The following is a 22,459-nucleotide window of genomic DNA, read 5'->3' as shown; positions in this document are numbered from 1 at the left end:
AGCGAACTAAGGATGAGTAACAGTGGGCTTGATGGAGGTTATAGAGCAATTGGATCTGGAGGACATATAGACCACCCCACCAAATAGCATAATGCATATTTTTCTCACTTATATATGGAACATTCATCAGAATGGCCACAAACAAGTCTCAATAAGTTTCAAAATATTATAATTACACAAGTATAATTCTATATTGACCATAGTGGGATAGTCAACTATTAAATGGCAGAAGACTGACAAGAAACAAATTCAAATATACAGAAACTAAACAAGAAACTTTTAACTAGTTAATCAAAAAAGACACAAAAGAAATTAAGTTACTTGGAGACGAGTAAAACAAATATATAACGCAACATACCAAAAAGATATAGAATGAAAAAAAATCAGTTCTAAAAGCAAATCCCAAGCTATGAAATCTTATATTAAAAATTATCCAAATCGCCGGGCAGCGGTGGTGCACACTTTTAATTCCAGCACTCAGGAGGCAGAGGCAGGAGGATCTCTGTGAGTTCAAGGCCAGCCTGGTCTACAAGAGCTAGTTCCAGGACAGGCTCCAAAGCTACAGAGAAACCCTGTCTTGGTAAAACAAACAAAACAACAATTAGCCAAACCAGTGCTGTAACCTCACTCTTCACATGTGTAGGGAAAGAAAAACAACTAAACTCATTGTTTGCAAAAGGATGAGCTAACGACCGTCTGAGCAGAGATAAGCAGCATGCAGTGGAATGTGACCGTACACACTTGACTTTAATCTCAGCACTCAGGAGAACCGAGGCAGGAGGATTACCATGAATTCAAAGCCAGCTCAGGCTACAGACTGAGCTCCAGACCAGCCTGAGCTGTAGTGTGGGACCCGGTCTCCAACAAACCAACAAAGTTAGAAAAGCAATTAAAACAAACAAACAAACAAAACAAGTCAATTAAAGTAACAGGCGGTTCTTTGAAGCAATGAGCAAACTGACAAGTGTGTTAACTAGACTGGCGAAGAGAACAGAGGAGACTCAGATAATTAAAGTGAAAATCAGAAGTCGAATTGCAACATCACTACTGGTGTTATAATGAGAACACATGTCATACGGTGGTGCCATCCACATTTGTGAGTCAACCAGTCAGGGAACTTTCTGAAGTTCCTAGAAATACCCACCACAGTTGAATCATATGGAAACGGGATCCAGCTAGTCTTGTAACTAGAAACGGTACCGAATCAGTAGTCAAAAGCCTCCCAGCACAGAGAAGCCTTGGGACAAATGAATTAATGGGTGAGTTTCAGGGTTTCCGAGATTTTTTTTTCAGCCTCTGAATCTTCCAAAAATACTTGACAAGAGGGAAGCTGTTATAACTCATTCTCTCAGCATTATCTGATATTGGGGCCAGCAAAACACTCCACCTACCACCAAAGGAAACTACAGACCAATATTCCATTTATATACTGCTGGAAAAGGCGTCGTGAAAGCATTGGCAAAGCAAGCTCAACACCATCTAAGAAGTGGGCGCCTGCCTCCAGGAACAGGTGAGCTGTATTCCCAGAATGCAGGATGGTTTGCCACTCGAGAAGCAATCTGTGCAATATATCACACTAATTAGTGGAATCAGGTGGACAGCTCCACATAGGATGGATGCCTCTGACGTGATACGTATGTGTCCAAAACTGCAGTAGGCATTTACTGGGCATTGCTTTGAATCTTCAAGACAACACTAAAACCAAGTAATATTGGAAAATGGATTTTCTATTACGTATAAATTCCAGAGTACTAAAGAAAATTTTCAAGATATACACCCAGTAAAGACTAGATGCAGAATGTATGTTCAGATTTTGAGATTGCAAAGGCTACGGTATGTGTGCCTTTTGTTTGGGCACCTAAGAAGAATCCAATAACGTTTCCAAGATGTGACTTAAGAGAAGCCACTGCCAGAGGGGTGGAGGTGGCGGGAGGGACTGAGGACTAGGAGGAAGGGAGTGGGGGAAACTGTGACCAGGCTGTAAAATAAATAAATAAAAATAAATAAAGAAATAAATTTATTAAAAAAGGAGAAGCCACTACCCACATAACTGGTTTAATAAATGAATGTTCTTTAGTGTCTCCATCCCTGCTCCCATTCCTCACTGATAAAAACGCACTACTTCTTTCATTGTGGGCTTGTTTTTACTGATAACATGTGGCCTTGGACTTTCTTACTCTGTAGTGATATTGGACCGCTAAAGCTGACCCTGCCCTTCTTTACACGATCTCCAGGAAAACAGTGGTGCCCATGGAACTAATGGCTCCATAATGTGGCATCAATGGCAGTGGCTGTAGAAGCTACAGAAACTAAAAAGACGTTCATAAGCTGAGAAAGCTGGAATCAATTTGGCTTTGACTCAGAGTCATGCTCTGTTTTGAAAAAAAAAAAAACTCTCTCTAAAGGTTGGTGCCAACTCACTGAATTCAGTTATAAATAAAAATAAGAATTATGGTTTCCAATTTTATGAGTTTTTAATGGGTACATTGTTCAGCTTCCTGACAAATTGATGAACTGCAGGAATGCTCAGTCCCCCAAATCCTGCCACATTTGTTTGCTTGAACCATTACAGGGAAAGAGGGCTTTTGGGATGATCTTCTTTTGGTAGAGAGACTCAGAAATGCGCTTCTGCATACCTCTGGATTTTTGTGTTTTATACCTTTAAAGTCACTTTCGTGTCTATTATCTTTAGCGCCATGGCAGCTGGCACTGGGGAAGGGGCTCAGCTATCAGACTAGGTTAGGTGTTCTGTCTTTATGGTGGTATGTCTAGGCTGGTTAGCAAAAATGCAGATAAAACGCCAAAATCTATGGCCCAATTTGAGGGCCTTTCACTCAACCTAACAGGACAGATCTTTTTCTCTCAGGCAGAGATGTGGGATTTCTGGGCCAGGAGTTCCTGGCACCTGACTTTTTACTGGTGTATTCTAGAGAATTCCTTCTTGTCCTCCATCAGAGGTGACAATGACGGGAGGGGCACTTAATGTTTAGCAAGCAACAGAGCCCCTTGGAGTGATACTGGTTGAGTAGGCTTTAACAGTATGTTGGCTTCACACTTTAGAACCTCGTGGTTTTCTTGGAACCTGATCTGGCAAAGATAAAATCCACCCCCTCACCACACACAATTCTTCAGAATCTAGGTGTTTAAAAACTCTTCAAAGCCAAATTCTTCCCTCTGGTTTTGCAGTGTTCACCTCATCCTGTGTGTCCTCTGTGCCTATGGAGGAGTCTGAGTCTAGCCTGGACGTCTTGGTTGAGTGAATTTTGACAGTCTCTGAGACCGCAGTGAGCAGTAACCACGGCTCAAGTTCCTGTCTGGGACACTCTTCCTTCTCATCAAGCCTTCACGACCACATAACTCCCCTTGTAACAAGCCTCAGTAGAGTGTCACACACACACACACACACTCACACACACACACACACACAGTGTGGGCTGCTGCCCAGCCGCTGTCAGTGAGACAGGGTGCGGCCAGCCTGCAGCAGCTTGGATGTGGTATGTGTCCTCTGCTCCCTTGAGGCTCTGAGTTTAAAAATAGTACAGACACCCCTCCCTCTGCTGGTGACACTCAGGCTCGTGAGGGATGAATAATCGTAATGACAGTCATTTGGGGGCACGCAAGAGACAACTGTGATGAAAAACCCCCAACAGTAAAAATGTCATGAACTTCAAAAGATGTTTACATTGCAATTGGGGGTTTGTTCCTTGTTTCGCTCCTCGAACGTTTTTTATTCTTTCTTTCTTTCAGCCTGACAGTTGTTCACCTATCCAGCAGGTTGTTGACCCTGGAACTCATCTGTGTCAGGAGCATTAACACTTTGCAAGTTCCTTCGGAGAAGTCTGACAGGCAGACAAGCCGGTAGAAAAGCCTGTATTGGTTCCTCCAGGTCACCCAGGAGTGGAACAATTGTGAGCTGCATCCTTCTGACAAAAACACTCCCCCCCCCCCACGATACAATAATAACCCAGTTTCATAGTATGCAATATAAATTTTAGGGGAGCCCGTAAGCATTCATCTTTCCATTGCAACTTTGGGATATTCTTACTAGCAAATGGGCTTGTTTTCAATAAACGGTGAAATAAAAATCATGATCCCTAAGTTGAGGTGGAAAACAACATAAGGACTCCTTTTGCTGCTTATGACGGCTCGTTTCCCCGTTCAGCACACTGCATGCATAAACACTGATAGAAAGGGGCAGTATCTTGTATTTTGGGACCAGGGTGTTTTGATGATAGCAGTCCACTGAACCCTGGGTGGAATGTCTCAGCCGCAGTTAAAGGTTAGTAAGATGAGCCGACTGTGCCAGGAAATGTCTTCAAAGAAGGATCCAGTTATGCAATGTAAGGCCAAGGGTGAGGTTGTGTGGTTCTCCTCGCCTCCCTCTCCAAACCTCTAGACACAACAAGTATTGTTCCAAGTTGCCTGGAGCCTAAGGGTCAGGAAAACTAGGGCAGAATGTATCATGTCAGGGTAACAGATGCATAAACCTGAGGCCCTTCTGGGCCATGGAGGCCACCTTCCTTGTTATACAACTAAGGCATGAAGAAGCTGTATGTTGTACTTACAAGGGTTAGTGAGGAATCAGATGCAAACAGAATCCTGACCCCTCCCACCCCCAGACATTCTGCCGTCTTTTGTGGAAGCTATGAGTCCTGAAAAAGTATCCTTGATCACTATACTCTGGCTACGTTATACTTTAGTAATGAGCACTGAGATATTTAGAGGTGAAAAAAATTAACTATCCTCAAATAGATAGGTAGATAATGGATAGATGGGTAGATAATGGATAGATAGATAGATAGATAGATAGATAGATAGATAGATAGTAGGTAAGTTAGACAGATAGGCAGGCAGATCACAAGTAATAAAGTATACGAATAAATGTGAAGTGAATACGGACAAAGGTTTGTAGGCGTTTGTACTAATTTTAATTTTTACAGTTACTGAAGTTTGAAAATACTTCCAAATAAAAAGCTTTCAAAACTTGTCAATAAATGAATAAAATTTCTGGGGTCATAATAGAGGCCGGCTGCTCTGGGTCTCTGCCTTGAATGGGACATATTTACCCTGGAAAATCTTCTAGCCCCTCTTGGAGAGTTGAGAGAGAATACTTTTTCCCCCATATGGTGAGAAGAATTTATTGGGAAGTTTTTAAAAATTATATGCGCGAGTCCACTCTTCTTGTTCATTCACATCGGTGACTGGGTATGTTTCCAGAGTCAGCTGTAATTCAGGGAGAAATGAGTGACGGGTCAGAATTGTCCAGCGCATGCTCGGTCGAGGGCAGCAGCAGCGAGCACGCTATCGAGACGCTCCCCGAACAAGCAGAACATATGCCAACGATCTTGCTGTTTGCAAATTCTTCCCATGCTTGTTACGTTGTTGGGGTTTCCACGTCAGATTTGAAGTTAACCCCGCTTTGTAGTTAGAGAAACCAAAGTTGAGACAAATTCTAAATCACACGGTTGTTAAGTAGGAAGTTTTATGTAGTCTGCACTCTGGTTCCAGGCCATTTACGGTCAAAACAGCGCCTCCTTCAGCCTTCATTGACTGTGTGCACACGCACTGAAGGCCATACCCTGTGAGCAGCTCCGAAATCCATGACCCTGCTGCACATGACCTATTAACAACACAATGAAATTAAATTGGAGTGTGCTTTAATTTTGGGCCCTGTCTTATTCCATAGGTAGTAGTACACCCCGCTGAGGATCTTGTGACCATGCTCGCTCATCCATGATGAGGTATAAGCCGTCACCAAGTCCAGCTGGGAGAGGTCTAACTCCTCAACGTGGTGGTTGACTTGGAAGATAGTCACATGCACCAGGCAGGTTCCCAGAAGATGACCTAATCTAACTTAGCTGTGGTTACAGATGAGAGAGTTAACACCAGAAGCTTACAGAAAAAGAAAAATCACAGAGCTACTTAGATGCGGAATCAGAAGCCAGATAACTGATCATCAGCTCGGGTGGGTGTTTCTGGAAGACAAATGGCAATTGGTAAAGTGTTTTTGATTGTTTCTTTTTAGTACATTTAAAGATCTAAGGCAGCTTTCAAAAATAAGTAGGTTAAAAATGGGCGTTTTTAGGTTACCTATGCTGTTTGTCACTTTTAATATAAACATAAAGTTTAACAATTAAGCACATTTTTTCCCCAAAAGGGACAGGAAAAAAAGAACATCAATGCTGGTGTCTGTTGAATTTTTCTTCCCTAATCAAAACCATGTGAGAAACTAGAAAGAACCCCAGAGCCCTGAGTGATTGCCAAAAATGAAAATGGCTTGAAAGAACAAGAGGTAGAAGAGACAGAGAGAGACAGAGACAGACAGACAAGCAGACAGACAAACAGACAGAGAGAGACAGAGATGCAGAGACACAGTACATTTCCCCAGTTTTGGCATGCAGACAGGCTTCGTTCTTCATCAGAGAAAAATGTTTTACCCACACTGGGTCAATTTACAGCACACAGGAAAGCCTGTAGCTGGATTCCGCCCACCACTTCCCGTGGGAGTCAGCAAAACAGACTCATCCCTTCCATGCCTTTGACCAAAGCACCTCCCAAGTCCTGGGATGAGCCCCTCTGCTCACCGTACTGTGTAATGGAGGGACACCATAGCGCCTGACAGTCACGAGGAAAGAAAGGTCCATTCTGCAGGTGTGTTTGCTGTGTCTGTGTGCCCACGCATGAACGTAGATGTATGTTCATACCCTTGTGCACCCGTGTGCACATTGATGTAAAAAACTTTAACCTTTTTTTTTTTTTGCATGGGGAGGGGTCACTGCTTTACTTATGCAAGCTAATTCTTTACAGTTACAGTGTATCCTTGTTGCATGCAAATGAGGTGTTAAGGGTCTGGGAAAAAACCCTGCACTCATGGGAACCCATCCGTCCTCCTTGTTATCCTTGTCTGCTTTCTATTGAACTCTTCTTTGAATGTTGGTACGCAGGGTAATGTGCTTCTTTCTAATACATTTTCCTAAGAGAAGAAAAGGCTCGCCTAGGATTCTTGCTGAGATTCACTGTCTGGATTTAGTTCTTAGGTGTGGTCAAGTGACAAAGTAACACAGATGATATAGTGACATTCAACTTGCCCTAAAACTGTGTTCGAATAACTTAAGTTTGTGATTATCTCCAGACTTGGACCCCTGCTTCCTTTCTTGGCTTCATTCACATCCTAAATATCTTGAGCTGTTAGAAGTAAGATCTTAGAGTTTGTCTCCTAGGGGTCACCATTCTCCACTACGATGGTTAGTTTTGTCAGCTAGACACAATATTCAATCATCTCAGAAAATAGTCTCAGTGAAGAACTCCCTAGATTTGGCTAGACTGTGGTTATGTCTACAGGAGATTATCTTGATCATGATAATTGACGTGGGAAGACCCTGCCACTGTGGGTGGCTCCATTCCCTAGGAATTTGGAACTCTATAGCCGACAAGCATTGCTACCTGCTCTTGGCTGTGGGTGTGCTGTGACCAGCTGTTTCAAGGTCCTCTCACTTTGACCTCTTTGGCAATGGACCATAACCAAGGATTGTGAGCCCGAACCGTCCTTTTCCTTGAAATTGTTTTTATCGGGACATCTTGTCACAACAGAGGCCATTAAGAAATTCTTTCATTCCATTGTCCTTTTTTGGTGGCTCCACAGGTCTGAGACGTGAATAGGAGAGCTGTTGTCCCTTCTCATTCAAACTCCGTTTCCACAAAACATTGCTATTCTGGCATGGCTCATCGTGAGGTCTGCTGAGAGGGCTCCTCCGCCCTGCTTAGCCCAGCACCACTGGTGTGAAAACCTTAGTTGGAGATGCAAAGTTTATTTGGTCAACTGAGTGCCCCGGAGTCTTGTTATTATAACAAGGAAGCTCACCCCATGGGTGATTCCATCCAACTTTAAGAATATACAGAGGTATAAACAGCAAATTGTTCTTCAAGGATTAAGCCTTAGTGTTGAAACAGCATGCCTATTACCCACAATGTTGGAAAGGGGAAAATATCCAGGTCTATGGCTGCAACTTTGTCTATAACAAAGATAGATTAACAGGAGAAAAAACGCGTACTCGTTTAACACGAGTTAAAAGTGACACCAGGCCGGGCGGTGGTGGCACAGGCCTTTAATCCCAGCACTCGGGAGGCAGAGGCAGGCGGATCTCTGGGAGTTCGAGGCCAGCCTGGTCTACAAGAGCTAGTTCCGGGACAGTCACCAAAGCTACAGAGAAACCCTGTCTTGAAAAACCAAAAAAAAAAAAAAAAAAAAAAAAAAGTGACACCAGGACCGTTATAAAGGAGTTAAGGACCAAAGAAATAGCTACGTGTTTGTTTTTATGCTAGTCATGGTAAAGAATGCAACATCTTGAAGAAATACAATTGGACAAAGAGAGCAGATGATCCAACGATAATAAACAGGGCATTTAGCAAGGCATTTCGTTTGTTTGGATTCCTGTCCTTGCCTTGTGCCTTCTGAGATAAGAGCCCCTCTTCCGGAAGGAAGGGTCTGCAACCTATTCCAGGGAAGGTCACATAAATCCTTCCTAGATTTTATGGTCTGCTTGGGGAAGAAGGGTGGAGCGTAGGTCAGAATAACCTTCCTGCTTCTGCTGTTTTCTCGAATTCTTTTAGCTTGAAGTATTTTGGGGGTTGTATGTCCTGGAACCCATCAACAATTAGCGCAGAACCTAAAAGGCTTGGAACTTACTTCCACCCCATGCTCGGTCAGGGTTGTAATTCTGAGAGAGCCAAGTTTGGGGCCCTGGGTGGGAGGGTCAGGCTTCTTTCTCAATGAACTCAGCTCTTTGTTTTTTTTTTTTTATTATTATATTTCTTGCTGAGTAAAAGGAAGTGTTTATCTTCATGGGTGAAACTAGAGAGGCCAGAATCCCGAGGGCATCATAAACTATATAGCAGACTGCCTGAGAGCACAGTATCCCCCAAAAGAATGACAGATATAGCTAGCCATTCAAGAAATTAAAGGAGCCTAGAGATACTCTTCAAAAATATCAGAAATTAAAGACCCTGAAGATAATCTTGCTTGACATTTTAAAACCCATCTCTCCATGCAGTGTGTTTCAATAAAGCTTCCATGTATCTTTATAACCCTGGCTAATTTTGAAGAATTTCTCTTCTTGTATTTAAGGGCATGAAATTGCAGCCTTGGGCATTTCTTATGTATCCTCTGAAGGTCTAAATGCACACCTCCGGTACCCACTGTGAATTCCTTTAATAATCCTGCAGATAAAGGAAGATTATCCTGCAATAGTCCCACGGCCAGTTAGCGCTTGCCTGAGCAAAGAACATTTGTTCCTTGTATCCCCATCAAGAGCTTCATCATCTGTAACATTCTGTGTCCCCAGAGTTCAACTTTATCACGAATGCGAGATGTCGTTAGAGTGTCGACTCTTTAAATTCTTCAAAGCACTCAAGCTGTTTCCTCAGGGATAGCCATTCTGGCCATCCTCTGGGAAAGAGACTCTTCGCATTTGCATCATCCGAGCTGGCCTTTAGACAGAGGAGGAAGCACCAGTGTGAGCAGCAGAGAAGGGAGCCCCAGACAGCGTTCTACTCTGAACACAGGGGAGAGAAGTGAACAGGAATAAGAGCCGTAGAGCAGGCGACACAAGTCTCCAACTGAGTCTCGTACAGTAAAACTTGATGGATGCAGAGCCCAAAGCAAGAGGAGGCATCATTGCTAGATTTCAATATTTAAAGGGGAAAAAGGCAACTAAATCAGCCCAGAGAAATGAGAGAAAAGTGCTTGTGAGTGCCTCAAGGAGGCTTTAGGAAACGAAGCCTTTCTCTCTAATTAATACATAGGGGATTTTAATTTTCTTTTAAGACTCAAAAAAGCACAGCTGTGCAGTGAATCACGGAGGAGGGGGAATTCCACCTTGAAACATATAAAACACATCTCCCTCTGAGATGGTGAAGGAAGGTGGACCCTGAGCAGGGCAACCTGGAGGACAGCTGGTGACAGACGAGAACAATGGTCCCTTGATGGAGTTAGTAGGTACGCGGACTAGAGGAACTTTGAAGTCTGACCAGTAGTAAGTGAGAAGAAATAAGGGTTTGATGATGAATGTGATATTACTGGGCAGGGACCTTTGTTATTATATTCCTTAAAAAACAAGAAATAAGATATATCCTAAGGAATTTAATGTGCATGTGTGTGTGTGTGTGTGTGTGTTGAGAGATTCAGAATCAGAACTATTATACAGTTGCCGTTCTGATTGGTTTTATGTCGACTTGTCACAAGCTAAAGTCATCAGAGAGGAGGGAGCTTCAGTTAAAAAATGCCTCCATAAGACAGAACTGTAAGCAAGACTGTAGGACATTTTATTAATTAGTGATTGATGGGGGAGGGCCCTGTCCACTGTGGGTGGGGCCACCCCTGAGCTGGTAATCTTGGATTCTATAAGAAAACAAGCTGAGCAAGCCATGGAAAGCAAGCCACTAAGAAGCACCCCTCTCTGGTCTCTGCATCAGCTCCTGCCTCCAGTACCAGCTCTGCTTGAGTTCCTCTCCTGACTTCAGTAATGCTGTAGACCTGTAAGCTAAATAAGCCATTTCCTGCCAAACTTGTTTTTGGCTGTGGTGTTTTGTCTCAGCAATGGTATCCCTAACTGGGGACAGTTGCTCAGCAATGAACAAGAAAAGCTGCAAATAAAATGAGGTCCAAATGCTAATCTATAATGTTGAGAGCTTTGATTATGAGAGATGGGAACTCTTGGGATGCTGGTAATGTGTTTCTACACGGGCACGAGGTCACACAAAAGGGATGGCACTTATATAAAGATCCTATGGGCTGTATGCACTAAGTCTAGCGTGTGTCTTATAAAAGTAATAAATATTACGTAAAACGAGAACTCAGAAAAAGTGAATGTTACAATTATAGTGCTAAATAAGCCAGACTCAAAGGTAAGAGTTTTAACCATACCATAATGGAGTGATAAATAGCGCATAGATTTAAATCATCATCCGAGAACTAGAGATGGGAGCAAGTGCTCTCAACCCGGTTCCCACCACATCCTGCTTCCACAGTTCCTGTATCCATATACAAACACATGGCACACCTTTAAGTCCTTTGGAAACTATTTATCATAACAGACCTCATATGCTACTTGGAAGTAGTATATGCTCTGATTTTTCAGCTCGGGTTCCCATTGTTTTGGGGGCGTATCTAAGTACATAGGAAGGAATGGAATAATAATAAAACCATATGTGACTTTGAAAGAAAGATTAAGCAAGCTCAAATTAATTTGATTGCTAGTTAGGTGGCCAATACAATATTATCCATCACTGAAGACTTGAACAAGAGCACAGAACGAATCATCTGGTTACTGAAGGAGCCTAATGGGGATGAATAGCACAAGCCATGCCTCGTATGCTGCCTGGTGGTGCCGTGTTCATATCTACAGTAGCACCAAAGAAACAGCGTGGGCATATTATACATGAGAGTGTGATTTTGACCACCTCCTCCCACACATGTTGTTTAGCGTTAAAATAAAAAGAAGCATTGTATTTACGTAGATATAAAATCCATAGATTTTTTTTAACTGTAGGCTTTTATTTATTAGGAATTTCTTTTTTTTTCTTTTTTTTGGTTTTTCGAGACAGGGTTTCTCTGTGGTTTTGGAGCCTGTCTGGAACTAGCTCTTATAGACCAGGCTGGTCTCGAACTAACAGAGATACGCTTGCCTCTGCCTCCCGAGTGCTGAGATTAAAGGCGTGTGCCACCACTGCCCGGCTTTATTAGGAATTTCTAATGGAAATCAAAGTTATATGTCATCTTATTTGACATTATTCTATAGCACTTTCAAAGAAGTAACCTACAGCAATGAAACTTCAGCTGACCCAAAGGCACGCCATTTTGCGAAAATTCTACAAAGTTTCCCAAAGGGGGAGAGAGAGAAATAGAGACATTTTCTCAAGTTGAAAGTGAGTGCCGCTTGGGTCAATGACAGTTAATGGGTATGATTGAATAGGTCAGGGACAAGCGCCAAAATCGACATTCAGGTAGCAGTGTACACCAAAGTACATTAGAGTTGTGGCCGTGATTGGCAAGGTATAGTAGAACAAATGACCGAGTAAAGGTGGCCTGCCTCTGTCTCCCCTGTAACAATTCCTGTGCCGAACGGTAAAAAGCCCCTTAACTTCTATCCTTCAGCCTTCTTTCCAAGCCACACTGGTGAGCGTATTAGATGTAGGCGACTGGACAGTGAAATGCTCAGTATTTTTCTATCAAGTCTTCGTTTGCTGAAGAGAGAAACAAGTTGCCGTGAAGTCATGGAATGCTCACGTCATACGCTGGGCTGGTGCGTTATTCAGCTACTGCCCCTTGCTGCATGCTGGCATTTGTATGTCATGCTAAAGGACATGCCACATGGGCAGTGATGATGGATACAATTTGTCCACAGTTCAAAATGGCAAAGGGGTAGCCTTGTGCGGCAACCAAAGAAGCAAGTCCTGAACTCCCAGCACCAGGAGGTATCTTTCCAAAAAAGAAAAACAGTGGAAAATCAGGAGACTAGATTCTAGTCCACCTCTGATGTGGAGAGTCCCCCTTACTATCCCTATACAGCTGCTTTTCTTTCTAGAACACAAGACAGTTGAAATAGATAATGTCTAAGTTCCTAGTTCTGAAATTCTTGGACCTTGCATTTTTATCTCAAGGATATTGTTGTTCTCTCAGAAGGAATTTGTTCCCCTTCTCAGGTTCTTCTGCCCCAAGTGTTTCAGGTCTTGCCTTGAAAGTCTTTATATAATAAAGAGCAAAAGGCACCTCCTTTAGTGCCTGTAGTTAAAAATATTTCTTTGTTTGGTGTTTGAAAGAACCTCTTCAACTCAACACCATATCCCTGACATAGCGGGAATTGAATTTAACTATACTCCAAATACTAATGGCAAGACCCCATGAAATAAGTGACTGTCCATGACCTTGGGACAGCAATGGAGCAGATGGCATTCCTCACTGCCATTGGTGCAAGAGCAGGGACTTCTCATCTTGGCTCAGCCAGTGTTTGCTCCTCCACTGGGTAGTGAGCAGCAGGTGCTTTGAAAGACTCAGCAACCATTATATGCCACAATACGGATTTCAGCAGGCTCTGTGGGTGCTATACTTAACTCTTAATTCATGATTAACATGATTATTTTCTAGTTATCACTTCTCTTTGATTTAATTAACAACTGGTGTGATTCTTTTTCGTCTTGACAGTAGCCTATTAATACCTTGGATCCTAAATTCAGTCTTAGAGACTTAAAAGCCAGCCTTTCGATGAGAGACGATTATGAGTGTTCTGTAGGCTGGTGACCTTAAAGCAACTCTTTGCAAGGCTACATAAATTATTGATTATAAAATAGCTAGGGTGGTTCTCCAACTACAAACACAGCTAAAGCACAAGAGTAATAAAATGCACCATCACAAAAATGAATTGTACTGCTCCATAAAACCTCACATAAAACCTTAACTCGCATTCCCATCTTACAGGATGGAAGGAGAGGCCGTCGCTGAGATTTTAAAAGATTTATTCTCCATCCAATTTATTTTCCTGTTTTGGACCTTTCCATTCTATACAGAACTGGGCAAGGCTATTCAGAGACTTGAGCTAGTTCGTCTCCGATATCCTGTGCCTTCATGCAGGGGCTCTTCATTCTTACCAACGAAGCATCGTGTAGCACGGTGAGGAAGAACCTCCAGAGACAACATGGTCATTACCCAAGCCGGCAAAACCACCACCACCAACAAAAACAAATAGGTATTGATATGTGGTAACCTAGAAATCTTTTAAGTATTCTTCAAGGCAGCCGCCGATATCCGAGGCAGGTAAAAGTAGAGACAACTTAGAAGCCTGGAAGCTACATGACTTGCTCCGCATCTATCCCGTTCCCAACAGCACACTTAGCAATCTTCAGACCCCACCTGCACCAAGCCATACATACACACCATTTTTTAAACAAATGCTTACTGTCACTCAAAACTACAGCTCCATAGCAGCCCCTAGGAACTCCCATTTTGTGATCAAATTCATCCTAGAACATAGCCAGGAACTCGGGACAGTGAACTAATCCAGCCTAGGCTCAATTGGGGGTACATGTGTATTAAGAAAAATTGTGTTCCTCAAAATGAAGTTTTAAATAAAAGCTCATCTTTATCATCCTCTGTCTATGTATGATTGAGCTTGTATACTATTAAAATAAGGTGCTTCATGGAAAAAAACATACACAATGAGCAAAGGTTTATACAACACAAGGCTGTCAACCTAAACAAGCAAGAGATAGGCTTCAACCCTTGGCAACCCTACTCTTTTGCCTCTTCGACCTCATAAAAGAAGACTTCTAGCTGGTGGCTTGATGCTCTTGAGACCCTGGCTACACTTAGTACTTCTGCTTGTACTTTCGTTTCGCTTATGAATGACATTCCTTACTCTTCTGCCGGTTGTATTTCTTTTATTCTTTGAACAAGATGCTTAGAACCTAGAAATATCCAATCCAGAGAGACCACCACTAATCTTTTACCTTATCATTGCTCTCCAGAACCATGTCTTATGGACAACAACGCCCTTTTGACTCCATGAATTGACGGCATTGTGTATCCTTTTTTTTTTCAAAGCCAATCTTTAACTCATTAATATAAACATGCAGTTTTCTATTATTTCATTATTACCCCCATTATAAAACCACTCCAGATGACGACTTGGGGTAAAGCGGGTCTCCCCTTCTACCATGTGGTTCCCTGGGATTGAACTCAGGTCCTCAGACTTGATGGTGAGCAGCTTTACCTGTGGAACCATCTCAGCTGTCACTTCCTAAATAAATGCTTTCCGAGATTCAGGTCCTTCCTGAGGCTGAGCAGCAGTTTTACCCCTGACTGGAGACTTGCATTTCATGCGGATTGCTTATCATCTTTTCTGTATCTTTAATTCAGAAAACCTTGTTGCTTGCTAACTCAAGAATGCCCTAGTCTCCATGAGACACCTTCTCCTCTCGTGAGATGAAGAGGCTGAATAGCCAATCCAGTTTCCCATGGATGGAATCAGATAAGGTTCTCCATTGAGGATGGAGACAACCTTGGGTACCTTGAGCTGAAAGAGATTTTATTACAGGGTATCCGGAAGTTTTCCAGTTGTGGGTACGGCTGGGGAGACTGACTCAAGGGCTGGAACAGGACACCTTCCGGACTTTACAAAGCACATCCCAGATGAACAAGCTGTACCGAAGGAAGCATTGGCCCTGCTGATGAGCTATTCCACCCCTGCTACAACCCTGGGCACTGCCACCATGCTGGCTACCTCTGGCATTAAGGTATATACTCCAGGTGCAATGAGCTGATTCTGCCTTGCGACCATCTTGCCACCCCAAGCAAAATGCAAAGTCTCTAGGTAGATCATTGTTTGAGTCATAGGAGCAGCCACGGAGAGAACCTAGCTAGCCCTAACTTAGAGAGGGTTTCTTCCCTACAGGACTAAGAATTGGATACTTAACAGCACAATAAGAAACCTTTAGCATAAGCATCTTTAAAACCTTCAAACTCAAGACAGTTTAAGCAAGACTCTACCTGTTTCCCCACAAAGCTTCCGCCCGAGACGTTTGCTGCTTGGGCTCAGGGTATGTGATCTCCCTTCACAAGGCCGACCGCCATTGGTTGTCTGCACTTCGGGCACGTCGTTCCTGTTGTCCTCACACAAGGTTTGTTAGCTATGGTGTATGAGTGAGCCGTCGGAAGGCCAAAGTCACCACAGAGAGAATTACCAAAATGAGATTGATTTAAATTCTTCCTCATCTGTGTGATGCTTGTGATGGCTTTCCCTTGTCAATGGCAATGAGCTTCCATTTTCAAATATTGCTTTTCTCTACCCCGTGAATGCTAATGATGGGGGGGGGCTCAAAACCCGTGATTAAGGACCTACCGCATATTAGACAGGGATGGTGTTCACAGTCAGTGCTATCTCCGGCCTATTATTCTGTCAGTGTGAGGCAGATCACAACACCCCAAACATTTATGCTAATTTCTGTCCTGTAACAGGATATTTCATTCAAATGTTTGAGCATTTCCATACGCTGATGAGAGAAACACCCAGCTAATTAGTCTTGCTCTGTACACGCGCAGGTCTGCGGGCCAGGCAGAAGCGAGGGTCGGCCACAGCTCAAAAAGATGCATTTCCCTCTGCCTTTGATTGTGAAGCTCAGCACCTCCCTCGTATTCACCAAACACTCAAGGAGATAATGTCACGCTATTGGAACGTCTGTAAATATCCGAAAAGGATAACGAGCTCCTTCGCTCCCTCTTAGCCCAGGGGTCATGTGAGTTTTCAGCGTGCTGAAGTTGCTCAGTGCGGCATCCTATTGCGTCCTCCGCGCTGTCCTTATTGCGTTCCTCCCCTGAAAACGCCAACCGCTAGCTTCTTTGGAAAGCGGGGCCTCCTGCTACTACCTCGGTGCTCCTAACCTCGGGAGCCTCTGCTTTACCCTTTTCTAGAACAACTTGTCACTTGCTAAGCTGCTGCCTAATATAATTTTCGGTACTGTGCAAATGTTTTTCTCTCTCTCTCATTCTATTAAAGACCGAGCTCATTATCTGTTTGGTTCACTGAAGTCCTGAGAACCTCAAGCAATACCTGGGCTAGTGTAAAGAGGCCATTGTTGCATGTTAATGAATAAGCTTCTAGAAACCTCTGAGGCCGGCTGTAACAGAGGAGACCCCGAGACCCATGCAGAGGCTGGGTGGGCTTCTCTCTGTGTGCTGCCGAACTCCTGCTCGGTGGCCCCTTTCACCTAAAAATCCTGCCTTTCCAAAGCCTCTTAAAATTTGGTCACAGCAAGACTCCAATGGCTCCTCGCAGCTTCACACACTGCAATCTCTCCGAGTAATTGCATCTTAACAAGGAATGGAGTCCCCAGCTAAAGGAATACAGTTTTAATTGCAAAAAATTCCACCGTTTTGTCTTCACCCACGGCCCGTATATTCTAGCAGGAGGTAACTTTGGCTTAATGAAGAGGAGGCTCAGTGTTTCTGGCGTTCCTAATGTATGACTCTGTTGTGAACAGGTATGTATCCAAAGGAGGTGGAGTCCTCTTTCTGACGGCTCTTCTGAAAACCATGTTCTTATGTGGGGGAAATGAAACATTTTAGTCTAACTCAGGTGCCCCGTGTTTCCTCAGAGGCTCCGGGCCACCTTCATGAAGGTCTGGGCCCGCCATCATGAGCTCCGGGACACCTTCATGATAATTTGCTTTTGCTTTCTTCTTCCTGGGAAATCTTTGACTCATCATCATCTTCATCGTCGTCGTCATCACCAGCATCCCGTGAAATATGGCATTGAATGATTTTAAATTTCCTGCCCAAATACAGTAAAACCGTGCCCATCTGCAAGTCATAGCTGGAAACCACAGTACCCTGGAACTGAGTCAGAAAATGGGTCCTGGCTGTTTGAAACCACCTTATCAAAGCGTCTTTTCGAGTCCTTGTTTTCTTGCTGTCTTTTACTCTCTGGCCGGCCAGGGCCCTCAGTGGAGATCCTCTGGCACGGTCTGGGTATTAGAAACTGATGAGGAGGGGCAACTGAGCCCTGGGGGCGGGGGTGGGATGGGGAGGCTGTAGGCAGAGGAGAGGAGGACTGAGGGAAACACATGCCTGCACTATTGTATTCTAGCTAATACTGTTACGACATTTTAAAAAGTCCAGTTCATTGGAGAACATCTTCGTGCTACTGTTACACTGGATTTACTGTTTGGCTTCATATAAGACTTTAAAAGCTTTGTCTTCACCCATGATTTTAATCCTTGGTCATACTAAAATATCACAGAAGAATCTTTAGAAATACAGAATATTTTTCTGTGCTTATTGTTCAGAAATTCCTAATTGATGAGCATTAATGTGAGTTTTTCGAGATGTTTTTAAAAAATTATTTTTTTTTTTTGTCAACTATCACATACTTGTAATCTCAAGAGTCAGAAGGCTCAGACAGGAAGACTGCAAGTTCAAGTCCAGTCCGGGCACGTAGTTAGACTCTCTTTCTAAAACCTAACAACAACAACAACAACAAAAAAAAAACCAGTAAAAGTTATTTGAGTGTAAATATTCAAACAGTTCTTTTAAACTTTGATTCTTCACTTGAGGAATTTTCTTGTATTTTTTTTTCTTGCGTTTGTTTCCAGCCAGTGAATCTCTCACAACAATTCAATTCACATGATCAGTACCTGTTTTAAAATATAATCTTGGTGCAAACCAATGAAACAGATTAATGTCTTGCTCACCCACCATCAGAAAAGCTTCCTCCTGCAGCAGATAGGACCAAATACAGAGACCCGCTGCCAGGCAATATACACAGAGTGAGAGACCTTGGAAGCAGAAAGTCTCCGCTAATTTCCTCCCCTCAGGGCTGAGGGAACTCATCAGAGAGGAGGTGGAAACGGTGCAAAAGCCAGACAGGAGGGAGGAAACCAAGGAAACAAGGCCCTCTAAATCAACAAGAACTACGCTCAGGGCCTGCAAGGGTTTGTACCAGTTGGGTGTCCCTGAGCTGAAAGAAGTGGATACACGTCTCCATCCCTAAGCCAGCAGCTAGCTCTGTTGTTACTTGTTTCTTTAACTCTTTAGCTCTTAGGTCTTTAGGGTGCCTGCCACCCAGCTCCCAAATAAATCTCACACAGAGGCTTATTACTACTTATAAACACCTGGTCTTAGCTTGGCTTGAGTCTAGCCAGCTTTCCTTAATTTAAATGATTTCATCTGCATTTTGCCTCTGGGCTTTTCTCTTTTCTCTCTTCTGTAATCTTACTTTCACTCCTACTCTGTGGCTGACTGTGTTGCTGGGTGACTGGCCCCTAGTGTCCTCCTCTCCTTGTCCTCTTGTTCCTCTATCTTGATCTTCCTCCTCTCCCAGATTTCTCCTATTTATTCTCTTTGCCACCCAGCCCTGCCTATCCTTTCTCCTGCTTTGCTATTGGCCATTTAGCTCTCTATTAGGCCAACCAGGTGTTTTAGGCAGGCAAAGTAACACAGCTTTACAGAGTTAAACAAATGCGACATAATAGAACACAATGCATCTTTGCATCAATAAAATGGATGTTCCACAGCATCAACAAACGTAATACATCTTAAAATGATATTCCACAACTTAGCTCAACCTGATAACCACTGGGCAAATAAACCACTCTTAAGAGTAGGCTGAATGCCCAGCAGTAAGTAGATGGCCAACAACATATGAACTCAACGGCATCTTTGGAGATTCTTTGTATCATAATGTTGTGTCCTAGATCTTTTTCTTCATTTTGTCTTATCATTTTAGTTTTAATTTTGTTTTATTTATGTACTTTTCTTCTTTCTTTTTACCCCACAGGTCCTTTGTGTGTGTGCACATGTGCATACATATCACACACACACACACAATGTCTTAGTTTAGTGTTTTTATGAGATTCCCGAGTATGGGAATGAGTGAATTTCTTTTTCTTGTGCCATCTCTTGGGCTCTTTTCCTCCTGTTGATGTGTTTTGTCCAATTCCAATGTGTTAGTTCTGTTTGTATCTTTATACAAAGATACATTGTAACCCTCTAGAGGCCTGTTTGTTTTCTAGTGAGAGACTTAAAGGAGGTGGTTCTGCATGAGAGGGAAGGTGGGAAGGAGCTGGGAGGAGTAAAAGGAAGGAAAACTGAAATCAGGGTGAACACTGTGAGGAAAAAAAATCTGTTTTCAATAAAAAGGAAACTTTTTATATAATATCTTTATTAAGAGTTTTGAGCCGGGCGGTGGTGGCACACGCCTTTAATCCCAGCACTCGGGAGGCAGAGGCAGGCGGATCTCTGTGAGTTCGAGACCAGTCTGGTCTACAGAGCTAGTTCCAGGACAGGCTCCAAAGCCACAGAGAAACCCTGTCTCGAAAACAAACAAAAAAAAAAAAAAAAAAGAGTTTTGAGAATTTCATGCATGCATATACAATGTATTTTTTTTCCCCGAGTGCTGGGATTAAAGGCGTGTGCCACCATCGCCCGGCTATACAATGTATTTTGATCATAGTTACCTTCAGCTCTTTCCCCTAAGTACTCACAGATCCACCCCCACCCCCTCACAATTTTGTAGAGTATCTATCTATCCATCTATCTTTTCATTTGTCTGTACAATTGATTCAACACTGTGCTGTCCGTATCAACATACTCATATACTCATGCTGAGGGCCATCCGTTGGAACGTGGTTGACCTACCAGAATCATACACTTAAAAGAAACCCGAGTCTTCCTCCTACAGAAGCCTTCAATTGTAAATAGCTCCACAGCTATGGGTGGGGTTCATGAATGGGTCCCACTCCATCCTTAAATATTAGCTGGCTTGATCCTGTGCGTGCCGACCATTAGAACTGACATCAGTTCCTGAGTGCAGCAGATTTTACCGTATCTAAAAGACACCGTTTTTCTATCTGGTCCTTTCTGGATGACTCTTACCCTCTTTCTACCTTTGCTTCTGGGACTGTCCCTTAGCATTGTTGGGTAGAGGGTTTGGTGTAGGTGTCTCATTGTGGATGATTGCAGACACTTACTTAGTTTTCTTAAATGCACTTGGTATCAAGCTGCCTTGTGAATTTCCATCTGTGAGGCTGCAGACAGCTGCAGCCCTCAGGCCTCAGCAGAGAAGTTTCTTTCTTCACTGGGTGGACAAAGACAAAGAAAATCACAGCAGGTCAAAGGGCAGACCATAAGTTTAGATCGCCTTCCTCATTTCTATGTCTCTATTAAATTGTATTTTCACATCATGGAATGACTTCTTATCTCCTTCAGCTGTCTCTGTTCTCTTGGAAAAAAAACATTTGGGCCCTTTTGAGTTGTTTTTCACTATTTATAATCTGCCTTTTGAATTCTTGCATCTGAAGTTTTGTCTAAGTCATTTTGCTCAGGGGTCATTACTATGAGGTTGATAATTTTTGCAGGAGACAAGATGTCTCGGTTGCTCCTGTGACTTCTGTTTTTACAGTAGGATGGATGATTAAGATTTCTGTTATTGTTCTCTTAGTGGGTGTGTTTGCAGTGTTCCGAGAGACTGGCTGGAGCACAGTTGTGGACATGTTAAAATGGTGTTCCAGGAACCAGCTTTCATCTCCAGTCTGTCCTTGCGGGTTGAGTCAATCTGATAGAGGATTTTTGTTGAGGTGTTGATCACATTGACTCAGGTGCTGGAGAATTATCTGATGGACTGGTAAAATATTGTTGTTCTTTTTGTTTTCAAAACTGATCAGCCACTCATTCGAACACGGCTTATAGTATGCCATCTTACACAGTGGTCCCTTTTGTCTCTTTCTTTCTTTCCTTTTTAAAAATAGGCTTATAATCCCTTTAGTTTAAGATTATTGTTTTGCCTCTTTTTTAGAGATTTTATTTTTATTTTATGTACATGAGCGTTTTGTGTGCATGTATGATTATGTGCCATGTGCATGCAATACTGAAGAAGGCCAGAAGAGGGGATCAGATCCTTGGGAACTGAAGTTACAGATGACTAGCCTCCATGTAGGTGCTAAAAACTGCATCTCAGTTTTCTAGAAAAACAACTGGTGCTTTTACCCACTGAGCCATCTCTCCAGCTCCTTTGCAAGGTTCTTTGTTTTTGTTGGTTTCTTTGCTTTTTTTTTTTTTTTTAAACAAAATGTTTAGCTTGTAAAAATGTCCTGGAAATCACTAGTCCAAATATTCTTTAAGATAAGTCTCCTAAACCGGGCCTTTAATCCCAGCACTCTGGAGGCAGAGGCAGGTGGATCTCTGTGAGTTCGAGGCCAGCCTGGTCTAGAAGAGCTAGTTCCTGGACAGGAACCAAAAACTGCGGAGAAACCCTGTCTTGAAAATCAAAAAAAAAAAAAAAAAAAAAAAAAAAAAAAGATAACTCTTCTATGCTATTATTAATTTTCAGTGTCTAAGGACTATGCCCCTTAGTTATTGATTCAATAAACATTTGATAATGTTCCATTCTAAGTACTGATATCCTACCTGATAAAAAGAGAGAGAGACTTTTTCACTTCTGCCAGTTCAAAAGATGGCAGTACCCCGGCCAGTCTGAGGGGCTGCTCAAATGAATGGTCACCAATGGAATGATTCCAACAATAAAAGTGGGCAGCCTTAGGGAACAAGGTATCCCTCCAAAGTGAACGGGCTTCAAAAAGCCAGTTCAAGCACTAGGGATAAATCCTGGCCCCACTGCCAGTCTCCCCGCAGTCTGCCCCAGTCACAGAACTATCTCCCACATTCAGAGGGCCTAGTGTGGTCCTATTCTAGTTCCCCCACTGTCCGTCTGGAGTCAGTGAGCTCTCTTAGCTCAAATAAGCTGTTCCAGTGGGTTTCCCTCTCACAGCCTTAACCCCTTTGCTCATATTCTCACTCCTCCCTCTCTTTGACTGGACTTTGGGAGCTCAGCCTAACGCTAGCTGTGAATCTCTGCATCTGCTTCCATCAGTTGCTGGATGAAGGTCCTATGATGACAATTAAGGTAGTCACTATCAA

General features: G+C 43.0%; 1 long non-coding RNA gene across 3 annotated transcripts; it reads left to right on the top strand.

Annotated features, from left to right (window-relative positions):
* Positions 1-6,372: 6,372 nt before the first annotated feature.
* LOC126499284 (uncharacterized) lies at positions 6,373-19,643 on the top strand. Of its 3 annotated transcripts, XR_007591047.1 has the most exons (5): positions 6,373-6,651; positions 13,561-13,739; positions 15,087-15,285; positions 16,091-17,028; positions 17,143-19,643. It is a non-coding gene; the product is annotated as an uncharacterized lncRNA (long non-coding RNA). The 3 variants fall into 3 exon arrangements; XR_007591046.1 differs by lacking the exon at positions 13,561-13,739; XR_007591045.1 differs by lacking the exon at positions 6,373-6,651 and having other exon boundaries at positions 13,089-13,739.
* The last annotated feature ends 2,816 nt before the right edge of the window (positions 19,644-22,459 follow it).

This window comes from Alexandromys fortis, unplaced genomic scaffold (assembly GCF_014885135.2).
Source record: "Alexandromys fortis isolate MF-2015 unplaced genomic scaffold, M_Fortis_MF-2015_v1.1 scaffold_15, whole genome shotgun sequence".
Lineage (NCBI taxonomy): Eukaryota > Metazoa > Chordata > Mammalia > Rodentia > Cricetidae > Alexandromys > Alexandromys fortis.
This window is presented reverse-complemented; position numbering and strand designations above follow the sequence as displayed.